Source organism: Triturus cristatus, chromosome 2_1 (assembly GCF_964204655.1).
Source record: "Triturus cristatus chromosome 2_1, aTriCri1.1, whole genome shotgun sequence".
NCBI classification, from domain to species: domain Eukaryota; kingdom Metazoa; phylum Chordata; class Amphibia; order Caudata; family Salamandridae; genus Triturus; species Triturus cristatus.
The window spans coordinates 355255180-355279987 of NC_140581.1; the positions used below are offsets into that span (position 1 = coordinate 355255180).

The 24808-nt window shown below is 42.4% G+C and overlaps 1 protein-coding gene across 8 annotated transcripts in view; it reads right to left on the minus strand.

The window, feature by feature from the left end:
- The window catches only part of ARL15 (ARF like GTPase 15), a 1560154-nt gene that overhangs the window by 1024397 nt on the left and 510949 nt on the right, over positions 1 to 24808 (minus strand). The window lies entirely within an intron of this gene.

The following is a 24808-nucleotide window of genomic DNA, read 5'->3' on the forward strand; positions in this document are numbered from 1 at the left end:
ATATTGTTCAAGCGATATCTCTGACCACAATTTTGTTATGTAGACGGCCTGACGCCTCTACTTTTTGTTACCTACACCTCTTGAGGTGAAGTGTTTTGCCAAAGATCACACGGCTCAAGCAAGGGCGAATGCTGGGATTGGAATTCGGGTCCCCGTGACACGATCGATAAATTAGCCGCTATCACATAAATGCCACCTCCCTAAGTCTCCTGCATTGCTTATGTATAAACTGGTATAATGCAGTGATGGGAGTGCAACATTTCATTGGACGTGGATGCTTTCCAGAACATTCTGGAAAATATTGCGCTTTGCCTCTCTGAAAATCTATGTAAAATCAGTTTGAATAACCGATTGCTCCTGCTTCATAGTGTAGACATGCTCTGTTTCCTGTCACCTCGCCCTGCCCTCCCTGCCCTGAAAGTTTAAACCTCAGCACTCACCATCAGTAGCCGCTGATTCTCGTACCACAGGCCGCAGCGTAAGAAAGCAGCACCAGGCTTGGGGATGTTCAGCTCGGAGGCCCGCCAGTGCCAGGAAGAGCAGTGGGAGCAATTAGTAACAGAGGATGCCAGCGATGTGGAGTGCTGCGTGGCGGGGCCATGCTGCTCTCAGTGACGAGACACACAGAGCCCAGGGGCCCCTCAGCTACCCAGAGAAGCAGCCAAGCCGACTGCTCTGCCTCAACCCGTTGCTTATTACAGTACAGTGGTTACTCCAGGGGCTTGTAAAGGCAGTCCTGTGACACCGTGGCTGGAGAGGGCCGGAGCCACTGTATTTTTAATATTTTCAAATGTTCCCTCCATAAAAGAAAATACACGCTGTGTGCCACTATTCAAGTGACGTCAGACCAATGGCAGGGGCAGGAAGCGGAAGCGGAGAGGCGGGCAGAAGTTAGAGAGTGGGGGGAGGTGCCGGTTCGAGAAGGCTGATCTTCCCTGGAGGGAGTGGAGGCTGCGCTGCTTCTTTTAGGCAGGAGGGACAGGACGTGAGTACAGGCGGAGAGAATGATGTATGTTGCATTAGGCAGGACCATGGGCAGGCACTGCTTCCCCATGTGCACTCGGGCAGTCCCTCCCCAGAGAGGCGGAATGTGCCTCATAATAAGGCATGCGTCCATGCGGCATCCAATTTGAAATATTTGAAGGCGTTCACCGGGAAGACCCGTGTGAACTTGAATGAGTCAATATTGAGTGTAGACCCGGCCCTGAAAAATATGTGCCGGTGCTAAGCACCGGAAAGCACCGGCACAAATTAAGCACTGACTTTAGGTCCAACAGCCATAAGCCAAATGCTGGGGACTAACAATCAGATGTGGTCTCTTACCCTCTGGCAGAGGCTTCAGGATGGACCTCCACCCCGCAGATTCAGCAAAACTTTCAATCAATTGCAGCATCTGCTCACCTTCCTTGATGCGCAGATGTGAATCCATCTGGGCGGGTTCAGTTTCCTTCAGCTGCATTTGGGCTTGAGGTACCAATCTCTCCTACCTGGCTCACCAAAATGTAACTCGAATCTGAATTTACCTTGAAAAAACAAAAGACAAGAGGCGTTTGGCAAAACAGCAACAGCTGGTTGAATTAAACGCTGCAGCTGGGAGTACAGTGACTGAGGAAGTCCTCTTAACCGCTTCTAAGTACAATCAACCTTAGGGAGTTTTTATACAGTTTTGGGTATCATAAAAATACTTCTGGCGATCCTCGTTTGGCAAGAGAACGCGGAAATTTGTCTGTTGAGTCATAAATAAGGCCCCTGATAATAGAGCAGGGGAACCTCGACCTTGCATGGACACAATGTGGGCAGGTGGGTAATATGTCCAGATGTCCGGCATAAGGGCGCGAGATCACTGCATGTACTGTGTGTGCTCTGTCCTGATTAGCCATGTGCTACTAACTTCATGTGGCATTTGACTTTATGGTGTTTTGGGAATGCGCACACCCCTCCGGCCATTGAGTTTATTGGGGTAAATTTCCCTGGACCATTGTGGCATCACTGTGCTTATCTGGGGAATGGACCTGAGTTTTCTGTTCGCAAGTTTATGTGCAGGCTATGTGCCACCCTACCTGTGACTTGTTAATCAGCTACCGCAGGCTTAGGTTACAGAGCCTGCCTGACCACGTATTTCTGAGTCGGGGTTGATGGAAAGTTCATGAGGGGCGCATTTAATAATAGTGATGCAATTTTGTTTGTATATGCGAGTGTATCATTATAAGCACTGGCAGTGATTTTATCAATATCAACACCACTGAGTTGGGTAATAAGCATCTGCTATTCCGCGCCAAGAAACCCTTGGGTGAACGAGCGCTTTACAAATACACGTTATGTTAATAGTGATTTTGTTATTTAGTTAGTGATTCATTTTTTTTGCACTGAAACAAGCACAGATATAGAAGGTCAATGAATATGAGAAGCCCATTAGAGCTATGCCTGATGTTTCAAGACTCTAACCTCGTAAGACGGTCTGTAGCTAACAACATGATAAAAAGTTTACTCCACATGTATTTCCATGGGAACTGAGGAGCTGATCTTGCTTATCAAAGATCCTTGTCCTCTTGTTGGCTCATGGAGGAAGAAGACATAAATCAATGTATTCAATACGTTTTCTTGACTTTTACATTAGTGCATGTTCCTATGTAGATATAACCTCTTCTCTTCTATACTTTTTGCTTGGAGGATTGACCCAGACCTTCGACAGTGGTAGCTACTGCTGCTACTGCTTCCATCATTTACCTTACTTATTTGGATTCGACAGATTACTGCAACTGCAGGCTGATCTAAGACTCGGTTGAATCTTATGAAATACTCTTTATGGGTAACCCAATTTAACTTGATTTCGAAGCTTCATTCGCCTTTATTTCACTCTTTTCTATGTGATTTTGAACTCTTCATGAGTTCTAAACAGACTAAAACTCTGATTCTAGAGAATAGGGAACTTATTTCCTTTATGGAACACGCTTAAATGCATTTGATTTTGATGATGAACCAATATTCTTTTTGATGAGATTTCTGTAACCTGATTTGATTTATGGACTAACTGAATAAAGACCAAAAATAAAGTTCTTTACTAATCTCTTAATGAGAAACATAAAATTTTAAAACTACAATACAACGCTCATCATTAACTGAACTTAAACCGTTATTTAATATGTTTAATTTCCTCCTTGACTCCTAAAATACAATTAAAAGGGCCATCGTAGGAGAAGAAAGATTTACAGAGGGAAGGTGGGCTCCACATGGACTTAAATGACCATCTGAAATTAATTTGGGGCCTAGTCCCGCGCTATCAGTTTTCTGGTGTTTATACAAAACAAGGGAACCCAATAGGTATACAAGGACCTTGGGTAGTGATATTTTACAAAAACAGTGGTCCTTGATGAGGCTCAGTATTAATGGTAAAAACAAATATAGTTCATACATGTGTTCTCTACCGTTAGAGAACGTCCCTCTGGGCGCTGCGGTGTGTGAATCGCATAGGCGAAATTCAGGTTCTTGAATCCACACGGACACAAACGCCAACACGAAGCATGGTCCACGCTTTGCTCTAATTTCAAAAGAGACGGAAGGGAAGACACTCGCACTTCCACGAGAATAGGCGGGATATAAGGTACCATCAGATATAATTAAGCTGTTTTCATCTTGGTGCTCACTGATGCAGACTCTGAGTTATTTTTATTTATTTTTCGATCGCGTTCACGCTACTTGCACTTTTAACCACACGTGTGCAATATTTAAACACCATTGAACTTTTTGAGTGATGACACTTCGTTCTTTTAATCATTTGCGATAGATGGGAGACAATGGTCAGTGTCGAACACTGAGGCACCGATCTTTTCACTGATCTTTTCAAACGTTCGCGATGCATCTAACTCCACCAGCACTGAACCTTGGCATGAATCACGGCGGTACACCATCAGAGTCAGATGCCCCCATTGAGCCCGAAATGCATTGGGATCATTGACAAAGAATATGAGTGACTTTATCAGGATGATATTCCTACGTTGATGCAAAAGAACTTATCTTTATGACATGAATAAAGATCAAATTCAAACTTCAATCACATGCTTTGAATCAGTGTTTCGGATTTAAAAATTCAAGAACCTGAATTACGCCTATGAGATTCACACACCGCAGCGCCCAGAGGGACGTTCTCTAACGGTAGAGAACGCATGAATGAGTTTTGTGACGACAACACTCCAAGGTTCAGAGAGTGATACCTCCGGGGCACACGACAACTTTTCAATCTTCAAACAAAAGAGCTAGTGCGCATTCAACCTCTATTTATTTATTTTACAAAATAAATATAGAATGAAATCAATTCTATATAAACACTATCCAGCCGGACAGTGAGATTTAATCAGTAAATAATTGCAAAGAATTTTAAACGGCACATGAATAAAGTGGGACACAGTCCTGTATCCAAAACATAAAGTGAGAACAATGAACATAAAGGGACAACCAATCAGGCAAAACAAAGAGCTTGCTGGTAAATATTAAGGGATAAACAAGCGTGATAAACAACCAAAACTGCTACACATTACATTTGAATAAGTTTGTGTGCACGGTTTAAAAAGTCAACAACATTTCCATCCCTTCTAAGCACATAATGGGATCATCATCAGGACAAAATTAAATAAATGCCTGAGAGACATACATCGTCATAACCACATACAATATTGGGAATGAAAAGGAAAAAAGGTTTGAAAAATAAGTTAAAAGGAAGCGGAAACCATTTTATGCAAAGTGCAATGCGCATGACCAACACAAGATTAAAGACGAAGCTTACGCGCTTATTGACTGTGCAGGTGGAACTTGTAGGGGCAGTCAATTAATAAAGGTTGTGGGGGAGCTTAATAAACCATGTGAAAAATTAAAGGAAAGTCATAAACCTGTCAATGCACAAGAAATTGGTACCAGGATTGTAAGGGCTGGGCAACGCAGGAGTAAAGGTTAGGGGGTTAATTGTACCGGTGTGGGAATGATAGGTGAATGAGGATGCCAACGCGTAAAGGCTTACCTCAAAGGAGAGTTACGGGAGTTTCTCGTACGTTCAGTGCTACAAGCCTGGATCGGTTCCGGTTTCTGAGACAGATGAAAGGCGTGATTTTAGGTCGCGTTTTTAAAGGAAACGGTGTATCGCGCTCACGCTGTGGCGGCAGGAGCTTACCATGACTAGGCAACGGCCGGGCGGTGCTAATGAGCAAGGGGTCCCAGAAGGTGAACGATCCACGGGGAAGGGTATGATGCTCTAGGGGTTTGAAGGGAATTAATTAGGGCTGCGGTAGTGGGTAACAAAATTAAACATGCGGCGCCAAGCGTGCGAGAGATTACCTTGATAAAATAAATATATGGCGGCGCTAATTAGCAAGGAGTCCGTTTTAGCAAGTTCGGAGGGTGACTTTTAGGAAATACGTGCCATCATGCACCTACTCCGTCTGGGAAACAGCAAGGGGAAGGGGGGGGGGGGGAGAAAAAGGAGGGAGAAAAAGGCGGGGGAGGAAAGGGTAAATTGCGATTTTAGAGCAAAGTAATCGCCGTGGAAAAGCTGGGTGAGTTGTCGCAATGCTTACCTATAAGCGGTAAATACCGCATGGTGCTAGAAGCTGGGGGTCCGGGGCGGCTCAATGACCGTCTAAGCGGCGCGCAGTGGCTTGATTGAGTTCAGCGTGTGCATTCGGGTAGCGATTAAATACCTGGACTGCATGCGCAGGTTGCGGCAGCTATCTTTGGTGAGGTGGACTTGGAAAAACTAAGTAGTGTATAGGTAGGATCGGTGTAGGTGCATTGCCTTCTCTGCATGCAGACCTTGGAGACCATGCCAGTGGGCTTTTATTTATAAGGCAACTTGGTGATTAGAGCGGCGTGACACCGAATATATTGAAAAATGTGTGTGCAGAGGGCAGGAAAGACAGTGTGACAGATGCGTTTAAAAGACAGAAGGATAATTCACAGAGGAATGCATTCTATGTACAAAGGACTCTCGTGACTAAACAAGCGAACTATGCGTGACAGACGATTGTTTAGATATACATGTACACAATTTCAGATTAGAACTTTACAGGTCTGAAGAAGGTCAAATTAGGGTTGTCCAGTCCTCATTCCTGTTGAGTCAATTTTTTATACTCTCTGTACGCAGAATCCATTTTAGTTCTACCTAGTTCAGCAGAGACGCAATGTCCGCGCCTCTTGGGGGAGGTTTTACCACACTGATTATTGTCCATTGAAGTTCATCCTCATTATGGCCCAAATGTTCAACGAGGGGGGCATTGGGTGTCTTACATCTGATCCTACTGAGATGCTGGCAGATCCAGAGTCGTACTCTGAGTCGTCTGTCCAATGTAGATCTTTTGACATGGCCATACAATTACATAAATTACATTACATGTGTTGCAATTGGTGAGCCATTTGGATTTAATCTTAACATTGCTGAATGTGAAATCATTGCCTTCAATGGTGAACTCACAGACACTACAGTTACCACATTTTACATGTCCAATCGGGGGGTCTAGTCCCCATACTTCGGTCGGTGTGGGCGCAGGTCTAAGGTTGGGAAGGGCTGCTCTAACCAGATGATCTTTTATGTTCTGACTTTTACGGAATGCGAATAGGGGACGCTCTATTTCTAGGTTGCCTGCATTGAGTACAGTCCAATGTTTCAAGACACATTTGCGAATGGCATGTGAAACTGGCAAGAATGTTGTGACGCATACAATGCGGTTTTTGTCAGTTTTGGGTTCAGGGCATAGATGTACGTCTCTGGGACAATACCACGCTCTCTTTAGTGCGGTACGTACCAGTTTTTGAGGATAACCTCGAGCTGTGAGCTCGGTGAATAGGACTGAGGCTTCATGGAAGTAATCTTTCTTGAGGTATCAATTACATCTGATTCTCAAAAATTGGGAGTATGGGAGGGAATCATGTAATGCCTGTGGGTGATTGCTGTCGTATTTTAGCAGAGTGTTTCGTTCCGTTGGCTTTCTATATAGGCTGGTAATTAGTTCTCCATTTGAATGGTGGATACGGAGCTCTAGAAAGGGAATAGAAGTTCTACTGTGTGTGAGGGTAAATGAAAGGCCTTGGCAGTTGTTGTTTAGCCATTGTAAAAACTGATGGAGATAGTATTCTTGGGCATGCCAAATGATCAAGATATCGTCAATGTATCTCTTCCATAAGGTTATTCCCGAGTGGAACGGGTTGTTTGGGGGTGAGGATTATGGACATTTCAAGGTGGTCCATAAAAAGTATGGCCAGGCTTGGTGGGAAAACTGCACCCATATAAGTGCCCTTCACTTGTTGAAAGAATTCATTATCAAATGTAAAGAAGCTCCTTGTGAGGCAAAGTTCCAGTAATTGAAGTATGAAAGTAGTCGGTACAGCGTGTTGGCGAGGTCTTAGGTTGAGTATGCGTTCAATAACCAATAGTGCCTGGACCCCCAGCTTCTAGCACCGCGCGGTATTTACCGCTTATAGGTAAGCACTGCGACAACTCACCCAGCTTTTCCACGGCGATTAGTTCGCTCCAAAATAGCAATTTTCCCATTTCCTCCCCCGCCTTTTCCTCCCTCTCCCCCTTGCTGTTTCCCAGACGAACTAGGTGCATGATGGCACGTATTCCCTAAAAGTCACCCCGAACTTGCTGAAACGGACTCCTTGCTAATTAGTGCCGCCTTATATTTATTTTATCAAGGTAAGCCCCAAAGTAAGCCCTCGCACGCTCAGAGCCGCATGTTTAAATTTTTTACCCACTACCGCAGCCCTAATTAATTCCCTTCAAACTCCTAGAGCATCATACCCTTCCATGTGGATCATTCACCTTCTTGGACCCCTTGCTCATTAGCACCGCCCGACCGCTGCCTACTCAAGGTAAGCTCCTGCCGCTACAGCATGAGCGCGATACACCCTGTTTCCTTTAAAACCGCTACCTAAAATCACGCCTTTCATCTGTCTCAGAAACCTGAACCGACCCAGGCTTGTAGCACTGAACGCATGAGAAACTCCCGTAACTCTCCTTTGAGGTAAGCCTTTACGGGTTGGCATCCTCATTCACCTATCATTCCCACACCGGTACAATTAACCCCCTAACCTTTACTCCTGCGTCGCACAGCCCTCTCCCGGTACCAATTTCTTGTGCATTGACAGGTTTATGACTTTCCTTTAATTTTTCACATGGTTTATTAAGCTCTCCCACAACCTTTTACAATTGACTGCCCCTACAAGTTCCAACTGCACAGTTAATAAGCGCGTCAGCTTCGTCTTTAATCTTGTGTTGGTCATGTGCGTTGGACTTTACGTAAAATGGTTTCCACTTCCTTTTAACTTATTTTTAAAACCTTTTTTCCCTTTCATTGCCAATATTGTATGTGATTATGTAGATGTATGTCTTTCAGGCATTTATTTAAGTTTGTCCTGATGATGATCCCATTATGTGCTTAGAAGGGATCGAAACGTCGTCAACGTTTTAAACCGTGCACACAAACTTATTCAAATGTAATATGTAGCAGTTTTGGTTGTTTATCACGCTTGTTTAACCCTTAATATTTACCAACAAGCTCTTTGTTTTGCCTGATTGTTTGTCCCTTTGTGTTCATTGTTCTCACTTTATGTTTTGGATACAGGACTGTGTCTCACTTTATTCATGTGCCGTTTAAAATTCTTTGCAATTGTTTACTGATTAAATCTCACTGTCCGGCTGGATAGTGTTTATATAGAATTGATTTCATTCTATATTTATATTTACAATTAATACTGAGCCTCATCAAGGACCACTGTTTTTGTAAAATATCAGTTTTCTGGTAGCAGAGTAATGGTTTTAATTGTTCAATACAAGGAGTTAAAATAATTCCCAAGTTTAGACTAAAATAACTGAATCCTAGGACCCAATGCCCAGAGCTTGAGGAACTGACAAGATGCAGTTTTCAAAGGCGGTTGCTGTTTTGGAGGTGTGAGTATTAATAGGGAGATGTGACATCTATTGTGATTGTAATTGTGGTTTTGTTGCGTTATGGGATTGAGAACAGATGATGATTGATTTACATTTTATGTGAAGAGATTGAAGAATTTAGAATTTGGCATAGTCTAAGATCCTAGCATAATAAAAGATTGAGACAAGTGTAGAAGATACTTGAATGCATTCCTTTATGCAAAATAATTTGTGGTGTCGAGTGAGCAATCCCATCATTACACATTTGAGATAGAGATATTAATAAATTGTTGTGGCTGACTAATATTGATTCATATTGGCCGAACCCAATTGCGCAAACAGGGGAAGCTCTATTGATTAGGGTTATTTCACAGTGGCCGAGCTTTCACTTGCGAATAACGATTTTCTGTATGTATAATTAAAGTCGGAAGGTGTAAAACGTTCCGGTTGTTGAATTACTATTGATGTTTCCTATAGAAAGCAAACAAGAACTGATATATGCTTATCTTATTAAATGTGTGTTTATTTGTGGAAGTGGAAGAGAAAATTGTAAAGAAGGATGTACTGCTGCCGGAAGCGAGATCACGCATCATAGTGGTCTGCACGGGGATTGGTTGGTTGGTCTGCTTTAGCACTGGGATTGGTTGGTGACGTGAAAGTGCGGCCCTGTGCTAGGTCAGTGATTTGTGAATACCGCGTTCAGAAAACACATTTTGAAGGATTTTAAGTTTTGTGAGAGGAGATGTTACAGTTCCAATATGGAAAGGTGAAGAGGCACCTCCTGAGGGTATGCCTGCAAATTTTATGTAAACCGAGGTGGGATTAGACACCTGTTTATGGCTACTTCAATGGTGTAAGATAACTGAGAAAGAGGATCCATTGAGATTTCCAAAATATAGGAGTTTGGAAATAAGAATTATTGGCAAATTAAGAGAAGAATTATGTGAAATGAAACCACCACCTAGACCTGTGCAATTTGAGCATGTGGGAAAAAGGAGCAAAGGACAAAGAGTGGAAGAGGTACCAGAAAAGGTCCAAGAGAGCAAAGCGGAATTAGGCAGATGCTAGATGGGATGAAGAAAAGCATAGATGGAGGAAAGCTATAGTTGAAGGAACTATGCTATATCTGTCAATTTCTACTGAGATGCCAGAGAAAGGAAAGAAAAGGATAAGGAGAGAAAAGGAGAAGAAAACGAAACAGATAGTGATTTGGGAGATGATTAATTAAATTAAGAAATGTTGGCTGCTAATCCCCAGCAGTACATTAGCGACTGCTCCTGTCGAGACGAGAATGGTACAAATTGAAAGACCACTTCAAATATTGCAGATTGCTCCACCGAAAGTTGCAGAAATTGCTCAGAGACAGATTGTTTCACTGCCTGTGGTAAATCCACTGGTTATACCTGTACCAATACAATCCCCACAAGTAGCAACTACACAAATAGTGAATAGACCAGTTGCAGCTGCTCCAGTGAATAATAATTTGATTCAAGAAACACTAGGAGCTGCAGCTGGGTTACCTGTGATGGGGTTTGTCCTGAATTCACAAAAATCACAGGCTCAGATGATCCAAGCACGAACAGATGGGGGAAGGATTGTCTTTATGACACTAATGACCCAAGGAGAAACAAATCTGTTCGAAGAAGGTATCTTTCCACCATGGTTTGAGGAAGCTGTGGGTATTAAAAAGACAGAAGGTTCAGTGCAATTGACTAACCCAGGTCTTGAGAAGGAGAGGCAGCTAAATATCCCAAGATTAAAAACTGATGTAGAAGAAATTATTAGGGGATGCTTGGAGTTAGAATACTTAAGTAATTATCAAGAAAATAAATAGATTTTCTTATGCAAGGAAATTACAAGATGAGCAGCCACTACGTGGGAAATTGACTGAATTGGCTCAGCAATATTATATGGAGATTACAAAAAGCTATCAATGAAGCACAAGAAGAAAAAGAAACAGCTAGAATTATGGAAAGATGAGGAAGAGGGAGTTTCAGCTTATCCCTTTGGGGAAGTAGTGAGAGGAATGTATGTACATATGCCTTGGAGCAGAGGTGATCTTACAGCATTTACGCACACTCTTCCAAAACTGAGAGACAAACCTGTGCAGTGGTACACACAAATTGATCGATTTGTGTTAAGGAATTGTGGACTGATTTGGATACACTATTTGAGATTGTGGTGCCAAGTGATTGGTAGGCTGAGTGTAAGACTGCTGTACAATGGCCACGAGATGAGCCACCGAGAGATAAACGCACTAATGCACCATCTCCCATATTTAGGTAAAAGTATGAAGCAGTGATTACGTTCCTGAAAGGCCAAGTGCCCAAAAAGATTTTGATTGGTTGAAAATTAATCGAACTACACAGGAAGCAAGGAAAACAGTTAATGAGTATTATGAACGTCTGTTGTAGGTGGTTCAACAGCACAGTAGAAGAGAATAGCATGAAGAGATGGATATAGGGAATGTTGTGTCACAGCTTATGAAAGGTTTGAGACCAGAAATTAGTTCACACATAACCCAGAGTGTTATCTGTTGCCAGAATAAGTCACTCGAGGTGATACTGCGATATGCAAAATATTGCAGCGATTAATTAGAAAATAGTTCAGAAAGGGTTTCAGAATACTTCTTTTGCAGGAAATTCTGAAGGAATGCAAGGTGTTATTGTTCCACAGATCGGTTTTCAGGAAAATTCTGGAGGATTTGGTGTTCCGCAGGGTAGAAGCAGAGAAATACCTATTGATCCAGGTTCAAGAATGAAAGTTTTGGTATTAAAGGAGAAGAATCCTTGCTCCATCTGTCTAGGCCCGGGCATAGTTCAGGGAGTTTTGCTATGCAGAACTCCACGAAGTTACAAAAAAACTTCAATAAGTTCTGCAAGTGGTGAAGTACAGTGTGAACTGCAGTTTGTGCTGGTATTCCTGCTGCTCGGGTAGAAATTCTACCCGAGCGGCAGCTCGTGCTAGCAAACTCCGCTGTACATCGCGATGCGGAGTGCAGAAAACACCACGAACGGAGTGAAGTTTACCGCCCAGGCCTACATCTGTCACAAATTTGGGCATTGGAATTGGAAATGTAGATTTAATCCTGATAATGCAGATGGTAGTATAATAATGTAGAAAGGAGTGCAAATGCAAAATATGCCAGTGCAACTGATGCAGGTGCCAATGCAAAAACAAGCCCCGATGATACAGGTTCTTATAAAATATGGGAAACACACAATTCAACGCAAATCAGATGCCAAAAGCAAACCGAAATTCTCTATGACGGGGGCTGAAAGGGGAGAAATTGCCTACTAGGCGCAGTCTTAGAGATAGATCAGAGTGGTCTATATGTAGATGGTTAGGTGAATAGCCAATTTTGTCTTGTTAATACTGGTGCTACCAGAACAACTGTTAGAACTGTGGAAGTCCCAGACTGGAGTCATTACAGATGCCCTATAGATCAATATTAGTGCAGTATATAGATGACTTGCTTGTGGCAACAGAGACATGAGAAGCAAGTAAACAGGATACCATTACTTTGTTAAATCACCTAGCTGAAAATGGACATAAAGAGTCCCCGGGGAAACTACAGTAATATAAGAAAGTAGCTCAATATCTGGGACAATTCTTCAAATGAATCCAGCTCGAACACTGAAGTAAGTCAGGATGTTTCTAGGAATGGTTGGTTACTGTAAAAGGTGGATACCCAACTTTGCTTGGTGGTTGAGCCTTTACTGAGGCCGACACACAGGGATGTGCTTGATCTGCTTCCATGGGACAACAAATGTTTGAAAGATTTCCTAGAGCTGAAAGAGTGTCTTTGTCATGGCCCAGCACTAGGAATGTCAGATTTCATTAAAAAGTATTTTCTTTTTTTGCATTGAGAGGGAGGGCTGCGCTCTCTCAGGGCTGACACAAAGACATGGAGATGCTCGGAAACCTTTACATATTTTTCGAGAACCCTTGACACTGTCGCCACAGGTCAGTCTGGCTTTCTTAAAGTCATTGCTGCAGTGACCGCTAGTCTGGGAAAGAGTGAAAGCATATTGATGGGATATCCAGTAACTGTAATGCTCTTTCCCTCTGAGGAGTTTCTATTGACAAGAACGAAAACACTGCACATGACCCATAACAGGATGATAAAATATGAACAGAAGATTTTATCCTCAGAAAATATTATCAGGCAATACCAGATAATGAATCCTGCCACGGTATTACCAATAAATGATGATGTAAGTGATGAAGTTGAACATGATTGCCTAGATTTTACAGATTTATGCACAAAGCCTAGACCAGATATAAAGGATGAACCCCTAATTGAGCCAGATCATGTAATTTTTGTAGATAGCTCATGTCTGAGAAATAATGAAGGTACCCTAACCGCAGGTATGCTATATGTACTACAAATGATGTGGTTGAGGCTTCATGACTTCAAGAGGTTACCTCAGCAGCAAAAGTTGCAGAATTGGTTGCCCTTACCACAGCATGCTGTTTATCTGCTCAGATGAGAGTCACCATATTTACAGACAGTCAGCATGGCTTTAACGTTGTCCATGATTTTGGGCAATTATGGTCACAAAGAGTGTTTATGACCTCTTCAGGAACCCCAATTAGGAACGGGGTGCAGGAGAAGGATTTGCTGAATGCTCTCCAGTTGCCGGCTGAAATTGCAGTTGTTAAATGTGCCGCTCATCAAAGTGGAAATGGTTATATAGCCATTGGAAATAGGTACGCAGATTCAATAGCACAATATTGTGCTTTGTTGGCCTGAACATTTAATGGAACTTTCTCATGTGAGTCTGATGAAGACACTATCTTTACAATGATGATGCAAGTGACTGATACCTGACACAAATGAAAGAGAGTACAAGAAAATGTCTTAGCGGCAGAACAGCAGAGATGGATTAGAGTAGGTTGTGTGAAGAATGCAAATGGAATTTGGATGTCAGCTGCTGAAAGACCAGTGTTACCTGATAGTTTGTGGTTTCCAAAGACACAATACTTGCATGGTTACGCACTCTTAGGTAGGGACGCAATGACCAGATTGTTTCATCCAAGTTCGTTTAATCCCACATTCAGGATGCTAGCAGAACAGGTGTCTCACAGATGTGTGACCTCTCAATAAATGAATGCAGGAAAAAGGACACATAGGGAGATCAGGTGGTCTCTTCAACAAGATGCAGAGGGACTTTTTCGAGGTGCTTGTTTGCAATATGCTGAGATATGTCATAGTATGTGTCTTTTCAAGATGAGTGGAAGCCTACCAAACTAGAAGGAATGATAGTCTCACAGTAGCAAAACTGTTATTACGAGAATTGATACCCAGGTATGACATGCCAATCTCTTTGGATTCAGATAGGGGGATCTATGCTAACAATGAGGTTCTGAAAATGATTTGCACAGCATTGCAAACTGAACCAAGACTACACTGCAGTTATTGACCGGATGTCTCTGAAATTGTGGTGCAAATAAATGGGACTATAAAGTCTCAATTGGCAAAATTCTGTGCTTCAGCTTCACTGAGAATGCCAGATGCTTTACAGCTGGCGTGGATGAGTATCTGAAGTATTCCAGATACAAAGACTGTTTTTTCTCCCCATGAAGTATTGATGGGACGAGCAATGAGAATAACTGCTGCTCCTACAAATGCACTGGTGAACATCACAGATGATATGATACTGAATTACTGCAAAGGATTGGCTGATGTGGTGCATTCTGTTTCTTACCAGGTTGCAGCTGCCAGTAAAGATCCACTCCAAGAAAAGTGCCATGACCTCAATCCTAGTGAATGAGTTGTGATTAAGAAGAATATTTGGAAGAATTATTTGGAGCCAAGGTGGAAAGGCCCCTTCCAGGTCATTTTGGTGACCAATACTGCTATGAAGTGTAGGGGAGTCCCAAACTGGGTGCACGCATCCCATACCAAGAAGGTGAGAAATCTAGAAAAATAAATTGTACTCTTGTACTCTTTCACCCTGAACCAAGAGCATTGGTGACTGCTCAACCACAAGCTGAGAGACCGTGTGGAGCAGTGGTACTGAGATCTCACTAGAAGAAAGGAGAAGAAAGGGGTGAAGAACTGCAACAAATCGCGCTAATCCAAGTAACTGTTGGTGCAACAAGTGGTATTGAAGTCTCTAATGAAGTAGAAGCACAGACTGATCCTCAACATGAAACTGTGACTAAAAAACAAAACAGCAAGCAGATCAGTGTGAAGGCACAAGCACTGATCAAAGAAGAGTCACTCATGAAGTTAAATGGCCACCAATTCATAATCAAAGAAGGCTGAAACAGAGTTTGTCAATTTTTCGGATCCCAGTCACGATACAAGAAGAAGCAGAGACAAGTGACTAAAGAGACTCAGAAATCAACAAAAGTTGAGAAGATCAAAAAGAGTAAAGATACCTTGTCAGAGGTACTCAGCACCTCAGTAGACTTATAATCTGAATGAAGCTTTAAATATCACCGTTGCTGATCTGTATGATGTGAGAGATGAACTGTTTGAACCTCCATTATACTATCAAAATGATCTGTGCTAGGGAAAAGATATTTACAAAGAGACTGAAATAAGTTAAAGGAAAGTATACGAATAACAGAAAGATGACATTGATTGATTCTTATTTTATTTTACAGAAGATCAACTTGGCCCGAGTCTGTGGTAGAAGTGTAGGGCTAAAATCTTTAGAAGAACACAGAGTAGGGCTAAGGATTGTCTAATATTGCTTGCTGATAACTAAGCATTTAAACAAGATAAAAAGGGAAAAAAAACCTTCTATCTTGAATTTAACTGCTCACTTCTAATCTGCCTTTGAACATGTGTTGCCTTAAAAATAAGTGTAAATATATTATGTGTGTAACCTTCGTCATAACAGTTATTATGATTACCATAGTATTAGTAGGGTTTTATTTAACACCCAAGACAGATTTTAGAAGTACAAACACTACACAAAACATACATAGATGAGTAATGAGGAGAAACTGAAAGCCTTTTTTGAAGCATACAATTGGGAGGATTACTCAACAAACGTTTATTCTGGATTAGTACATTAATACACACATGCCCTGGGAGCTAAAGACTATTATGTCTGTGCTCATGTACCACCATCCGCATCAGTAGAAGTCACATATTACCACATGCTGCTATGATATGGAATTTCATGTATCATCTTACTTACACTTGTATATAGACCAGAACATACTGAGTATATCTATTCTAATTATGGCTTACTACTTTCTAGAGTGCCGTTGATAGGAAGCATGAATTTACACTCAAAGAAAGAAGTGGACGCAGCCTGGTACTATTTTATGCTACATAGACCTATAGACCATGTTAAAGCTTAGCAGAATAATTTAACTTGTTTGAAAAAGTTTTCATTATGACTTTAGAAGCAAGAAACACTAACATAACATGTAGCAAAGACAGACATAGGGCCTAATTATGAGTTTGACGGACAGGATTACTCCATCACAAAATGACCGATATCCCACCTGCCAAATTTCAATTCCATTTTAGCCTATGGAACTTGTAATATGGCGGCTGGGTTGTGACAAAGTATCATATCTGGCAAACTCATAATCAGGCCCATAGTGATGTTTTGAAAAATGTTTGGAAGAAAGAAGATGCATTTAGAAAGAAAATGGTGTATCCAATACAACAGTCTGTAGAAAGACAGTCAATACAAAGGACACCAAGACAAACCAGACATGAGGAACTTAGTAGTTGAAAACATACATTTGAAATAATGGGAGGAACATGGCAAATTTTACAGGTAGAAAAATCTGCAATCCGGGGAGTTTACTTTGTTTGTGGACAGAATGCTTATTTTCTTTTACCTGCTGATTGGGAGGGTATTTGTTTTTTAGGAGTGCTATTTCCTAAAATGTACCATGTGACTAGTATAGAGCATTAACCATTACACCAGCACATGGACACACAAGTAGTACAGAAATGGGAACTCAATTAGTAGGAGACATTTTTGGAGCAGCCATTCTACCTGTAGGAGTCATTTAAAATGATGATTGGAAAACTGTCAACTGTTGTAAACAAGCTGGCAACAAGCCCTTCTGGAGCTTTATTAGCAATCAACACTAAGTTAATTGCTTTACGTTCAATTGTTCTGCAGGATAAATTAGCATTAGACATTCTACACGCAGAAAAAGGCGGAGTCTGCAAGACGCTTAAATTAACCCATTACTGCTGCTTAATACCTGAAAAAGTAAGAAAATAGAGGAATTTGCAAAGAACATCTCAGATTTAAAACCAGAATTAAAAGAGCTGGAAACACCAAGGGCCATATGTAGGTAACATACTATTTACCGATTCATAAATACCGAATTTTACCGATTCGGTATTTATGAATCGGTAAATAGTATGTAGGTAAACAATCGGTAATTATTACTGATTCGGTAAATATCGGTATTTATGAAATGGTATTTACCGAATCGGTAATAATGCATCCCTTCCCATTCATTCCTATGGGCCTGGAGGCCCATAGGAATGAATGGGAAGCCATTTACTATTACCGATTCGGTAAATACCGAATCGGTAATAGGGGAAGCATAATCATGGGTGGCAGGGTGTCACATTGACACCCTGTTGCACCCCTGATTCGTGCATGTGTGCACATGTGGCACACATACATGCCCTAAGGGCATGTATGTCTGCCACATGGCACTTTTAAAGCAGCCAAATTTAGCTTTTTGAAAGGTATTCGTTATTTAACATCAACCTGTAGTTGGTGTTAAATACCGAATCCTTACTACTGAAATTCACTCACTTGAGTGCTCCCTACATATGATTTAAGGATTCGGTAATTTACCGAATCTGTATTTTACCGATTCGGTATTTTACCGATCCCTTACCGATTCGGTAAATTACCGAATCCTTAAATCATGCCTCCTACATCTCAAATGCCTAAATACCCATCGGTAACGGGATATTTACCGAATTTAGGCCGTTACCGATCGGTATTTAGCTACCTACATGAGGCCCCTAGTGTTTTCGAAACTTTTGGAAAAGGAGTTCACACAATTGGAACTTGGATAGCAACTTGAAGGGAGAGGTATTTTAAAGGCTATACTTATACCAGTGCTAGCAGTAGGACTATGCATGTTATGCTTATTTGCTTTGGTCAAAGGCCGTAGATATTATTTACACAAGAAAAGGGAGAGAAATGAACAAGAGATTTTAAAAGAGTTTGACATTAAATCACATTATAAATGATGACTATAGAAAATCATTGAAATTTCAAAGTTTAAAAAAAAGAGAAAGGATTACACTGATCAGTGCCTTTGAAACAGAACTCACATGTGAAACCAAAATAGTCTGATGGTTTATAAACTATCAGATGGGGTCGAATTGTTCCCCATGGCCTACCATCCTAAAGATATATGGGGTCCTCTTCAGAACTACCAACTCTCCCATCCAGCAGACACAATAGCCACAAATGGGTGATCGCTGCTATAATGTCATCGCTGTTTATGGGCAGAATGACTGTTGCATGTACTACCCATTAACGATAATGGGGCAACCCAGTAACCCTCAGAACCTGGGCGTAATAGTATAAGCAAAGAACAATGGTTCTGTCGGAAATTGAACGAAATAGCTTAATAGGTACTAAATACACTCTTCAATTATCAAGAACACACACAAACCCAAAGAAACAGGACAGAATCCAAGTCACTTGATAGAATGATATTAATTAATGTATCGAGAGCACCAAAATATTTACAGGGTAAACCAACCAAAATACACATTCATAGTGAAACAATTGGTGAGACAGTGATAATGTGCACAGAACACGTCACATATAACGAATATGTACAATGGACAATACATAAACATAATAAACAAACAGGTCCTGTTTACAGTACATAGACCACTTTAGGGTTCGATTTCCTTGCTACATAAGTGGATTTGCACAGGACGCATAGGACAGGTAACGTCGACGTTTCGACCCGATGTAATTGTGCCAATTAGTATGCATCAAAGGGGGTCTTCATCAGGACAAGAGAGGTTGGGGACCTGGGGAACCGACTTAATTAAGAGGAAAAATATTCCTGTTGTCTCTAATGCAGATGGCCAACATCAAATTTGAGAAAAATGTTCAACTCCTGTGGGACGGTAATATTTGATTTAGAAGGAGAAGTGGTGCTGTCTCAACAATCACGTATTCAAGTCCGTGAATTGGACAACTTGTTCCGTCAACGGCTCAGTTGCAGCTGAGCCGTTGACGGAACAAGTTGTCCAATTCACGGACTTGAATACGTGGCGATTGTTGAGACAGCACCACTTCTCCTTCTCCTTCTAAATCAAATATTACCGTCCCACAGGAGTTGAACATTTTTCTCAAATTTGATGTTGGCCATCTGCATTAGAGACAACAGGAATCTTTTTCCTCTTAATTAAGTCGGTTCCCCAGGTCCCCAACCTCTCTTGTCCTGATGAAGACCCCCTTTGATGCATACTAATTGGCACAATTACATCGGGTCGAAACGTCGACGTTACCTGTCCTATGCGTCCTGTGCAAATCCACTTATGTAGCAAGGAAATCGAACCCTAAAGTGGTCTATGTACTGTAAACAGGACCTGTTTGTTTATTATGTTTATGTATTGTCCATTGTACATATTCGTTATATGTGACGTGTTCTGTGCACATTATCACTGTCTCACCAATTGTTTCACTATGAATGTGTATTTTGGTTGGTTTACCCTGTAAATATTTTGGTGCTCTCGATACATTAATTAATATCATTCTATCAAGTGACTTGGATTCTGTCCTGTTTCTTTGGGTTTGTGTGTGTTCTTGATAATTGAAGAGTGTATTTAGTACCTATTAAGCTATTTCGTTCAATTTCCGACAGAACCATTGTTCTTTGCTTATGTTGCATGTACTAGACATACTGAGATGGCTGTATGGCTACATGGGAATGGGTAACAAACTATGTCATGACTGTATTCTCTCCTGCGGATATGTTATTCAATTTTGATCCTCTATGTATATTTAAATCTACCACACAGATCCTAATCGGTGGTGTAGACAGAATGTATCGTCCACTGTACTATGCCTTTTCTCTTTCAGGCTCAAGACTGTACGTAACAACGTATTGATCTACAATGCATTATGAAAACCATCTCTTTTTAAGATGCATGTGCTCCTGGAGGGTACACGTATTTGTCTGTAATATTTGCAAACTACATGTTTGATGTGGTTTTTATTTTTTCCATAAAACTCCAATAAATACATTAAAAAAAACAAAAAACTATCAGATGGGGGTACTAATGAAGTCTAAAATCAGAATGGAAATATTTATTAATATAGTGTGCTGAATGTGCTGAAGAGAGGGTATCGCAGTAGGCAGTCATTGTTACTCATGTAGGCCACAGAGAAACCCTGACAACAGTTTTTGCTAGTTAAAGAAGAAATTCTATATTGCTGAAATGTTCACAATGTGATCTTGAAGCTTGACCTTAAAGTGAAGCTTAGGGATGTTGTCATAACTGTTCCTTCAATTGACCACGCTGACTCGTAATCAATCTTACAATAGTGGCTGAGCCAAACTGAATTTCAATAACAAAATATTTCATGCCTGGAACTGATACAGTTAGTAACAAGCATGACAAAATCACCTGGTCTGGCTTTTTGTTAGGGGACATGTTTAGTCATTTTTCGGTGACTGGGTAAGTTGCTTCAAGTTGTCCTAGAAAGAAAATCCCATAATGAAGCAACATCTTTGTTTAAAAGATTTGGGTACAACATCTAGGGCTACAACATTGTGGAAGCTAAGCGTCGAGCCCATTCCTGAACACACTGCATTTGTACATCCAAGCTGTAACGTCAAAGAAGTTTTATGAAAATTAGTCAGAAGATGAAGTTTGTGTTTTAAGGGGTGAACTTAAAGTGCACAAAGCAAACTTTTGCATAGTGAATTGTTTTTTGAAAAAGTGACAGCATTTTTGTAGCACATTTAAGGAATCCATTGAGAGTGCATGCATTTACTTACTGAGCTAAACAAAAGCTGAAAACTCAAATAACATTCTATCATGACAGCAAAGTAAACAAATCAATGTGAAAGGGGAGATTAGCACATAGCGTGTGTCTTTACAAAAGGTTGAGACATCCAAACAGGAAACAGTTTCTATTTTGTTCTAAAAAGCCACAAATCAGCAATTAAAATATTGAGTCACCAAAGTAAATTCATCAAAGAGCACACACTGACTCTGGTCTAACAAAAGGCTCATTTAAAAGCCAGCACCAAAACCTAAGGGGAACACACTAGAAACACACTAGAAACACTAGAAACACTGCAAATACCTACAAATGCTATAGTATTGATGAACATCCCATGAAAAACACATGAAAATCAATGGTTGGAGAGGGCTTATCGAATGCCCACTCTCTCTTTGCCTGTCATCGTACTTTTTTTAAAAAGAACTAATGACATGAGGTCTTACAAACTGCTTAGCTGTCTTTAGTCAGCCCCTTAAGTAACTTTCATTTCCCAAATCAGTTCTATGTTTGTGTATAAAACACATTTAGAGAGCTCCTCCACCTCTGGTAAGGCAGATGAAAACAAGTTACTTACCTGTAACTTTGGTTCCCCAGTATTGGTAACTTTCATAGATTCTCATGCTTTGTATCATTCCCCGTCGTCGGAATGGGAGCCTCGGTAACAAAAATATATATATATATACATATGTATAACCATAGAAACAAAAGAGAAAAATAGGCCTAGGCCTCATCTCATTTTGTAGTATATCACCCTCTTTGTGTAAAAGAGCCCAAACTTTTGCCAGGGCCAATCAGCACAGCCTCACCCTCTGGAACCTTCCTGAGAGAGCTCAGAGCCTCAGATTTTCGTAGCCGTTGTGCCAACAGCCACTACCTTAGTAAACCGGCAGAGCTTTCCCAGGGGAGGTGGGTGGGCGCATGAGAATCTATGAAAGTTACCAATACTGGGGAACCAAAGTTACAGGTAAGTAACTTGTTTTCTTACCCCAGTATTGGAACTTTCATAGATTCTCATGCTTTGTATCAGAATAGCAAGCAGTAGATCACGACAAGCACATTTCGGTAATTACATGGCTTTACAAAATCATCTCAGTGCACATGATAAAACAACCATTACTGAAACCAAATGTGCTTACCAGGATGGAGGGATTGTAGGGAAAGCTCACCTCTCATTGAAAAAGATTCCGGAGGACTGCTTGACCAACCGCAGCGTCAGCTCGTCCCACCGATTCCAGGCAGTAGTGCTTCGTGAAGGTGTGTACACTGCTCCACGTTGCTGCCCTGCAGATGTCCTTAATCGCCACTCCAGCAAAGAGAGCCACTGAAGACGCCATCGCTCTCGTAGAATGCGCCCGGGCCCTTTTATCCAAGGGTTTGCCCGCAGCCTGATGACAGTACTGAATTGCACTGGAGATCCAGCGGGAAATGCCACTCTTAGCGAGCGGTAACCCCTTCCGTGGTGCACTGTAGGCGATAAATAGTTGAGTAGACTTTCTGAAAGAGCGTGTGCGCTCCAGATAGAATTTCAGGCATCTTTGGACATCCAAAGAATGCAATGTTCGTTCCGCTTGAGTGGAAGGACGCGGAAAAAAGGAGTTCAAAATTAAGGGTTCATTCAAATGAAACTCCGAAGGCACCTTCGGGATGAATTTTGGGTTGGTTCTCAAAATCATGACATCCCTCTTGAACTGTAGAAAAGGCTCCACTATAGAGAGAGCCTGGAGTTCACTAACTCTCCTAGCCGAAGTCAATGCTAGGAGAAGGGCCAGTTTCCAAGATAGGAACTTCAAGTCCGCTTTGTGAATCGGCTCAAAGGGCGCTTTCATCAGTTGAGCCAGTACCAGGTTAAGTTGCCAGATAGGCGGAGGTGGCCGGACCGGAGGATACATCCGAAATAACCCCTTAAGGAACTGCTTAACAATTCTTGCAGACCATAGAGATGGCCCCGATGTCTTCCGTCGAAAGCGGGATAAGGCAGCCAGATGCACCTTGATCGAAGAGTGCGCCAGACCTGATTTAGCCAGGGACAGGATATAGGGCAGAATCTGATGTGGCCGGGATTTGTAAGGATGGAGTTTATTCCTCTGGCACCAAAGGCAAAATCTCTTCCACTTTGCCCTGTAGGTCTTATTAGTGCTTGGTGCCCGTGCCTGAGATAGAACATCCCTGCATTCCTTAGACAGATTCAGATGGCGGAATTCTCTGTGTTCAGGAGCCACGCTGACAAGTGAAGTGATTCCGGATCCGGATGGAGGACTTGCCCCTGATTTCTCGATAACAGAGATGGAATCAGTGGCAAGCGAATCTGGCGATCTTGGGAGAGAAGTAGGAGTTCCGAGTACCAGAACTGCCGCGCCCATGCTGGAGCAATGAGGATCATTTTGCATGGTTCTGCCCTGACCTTCCTGAGAACTCGAGGAATGAGGGGAATTGGAGGAAAGGCGTAGCAAAATGCGCCGAACCAAGCAATCGAAAGGGCATTCCCCAGAGACCCTCGCTGGGGAACCTTGCTTGCGTAAAACCGGCACTTGGCGTTCTCCGGGGTCGCAAAGAGGTCTATGGTCGGAGTACCCCATTTCTTGAACACTGCCTCCAGAGTGGCCTGATCCAGCTCCCACTCGTGTGTCACCTTCGTCTGCCGACTTAGAGCATCCGCTGTGATGTTGAGACACCCCGCCAGGTGCTCGGCTCGCAGAGTGATCCCGTGAGAGATGGCAAATTCCCAGATCACCTGAGCTTCTTTGGACAGCGTCCGTGATCTCGTTCCCCCTTGCTTGTTTATATAGTGCATGGCCGTAGTGTTGTCTGTCCGGACCAGCACTGCACGGTTCTGAAGTCTGGGGAGGAACGCCAGCAAGGCTAAGTGAATGGCCCTCAGCTCCAAAAGATTGATGTGGCGCAGTCTGTCTGCTGGACTCCAGTGACCGCTGACCTGAAGCTCCTGGAGGACAGCTCCCCACCCTTCTAGGGAAGCATCCGTGGTCACCACCATAGGAGAAGGAGGGACTCGGAACGTTAATCCTCCTGCGATGTTTTCCTTCACCAGCCACCATTCGCAAGCCGTGCGCATGGCAGGTGTTATCCATACTTTGTCATTGAACGATCCTTCTGCCTGACGCCACTGTTTGTCCAGCTCCTCCTGTAGAGGACGCATATGTAGCCTGCAATGCGGTATCAAAGGTATGCAGGATGAGATTGATCCGAGCAAGGACTTGTACTGTCGAACCGATACATGTCTCTTGTGCAGTATTAGACGAGCGGAAGCGGCCAGTTTGCCCTGACGCTCCTCTGACGGACGAGCCGTGCATCGTCTCGTGTCCAGAATTGCCCCAAGGAACTTCCGTGACCTGGAGGGTATCAGTTCCGACTTGGACACATTGAGCTGAAGACCCAAATGGGCGAACAATCTTATGCAAGTTGACACAGCCTGAGACGTTGCCCTGAACGATGGAGCCTTGATGAGCCAGTCGTCCAAGTACGGGAACACTTCCAAGGACTGCTTCCTCAGGAAAGCAGCGACTGGTGCCAGCATCTTCGTGAAAATGCGGGGTGCCGACCGAAGGCCAAACGGGAGCACCTTGAACTGGAAATGGCTCTTGCCTACTGTGAAGCGTAGATATTGCCTGTGAGCTGGGTGGATCGGAACATGAAAGTAAGCATCCTCTAAATCCAGGGATGCCAAAAAGTCTCCCGGATTGAGCAGCCTTAGAATATCCTGGAGTGTGACCATCCTGAAAGAGAGCTTGATGAGATAGGTGTTGAGCTCCCTGAGGTCTAGTATAGGACGCCATGCCTCCTCCGTCTTCCGAACCAGGAAGAACCTGGAATAAAACCCCTTGCCCCTTTGTGAAAGTGGCACAGGCTCTATCGCCCCCTTGATGAAAAGCTGGTGGGCTTC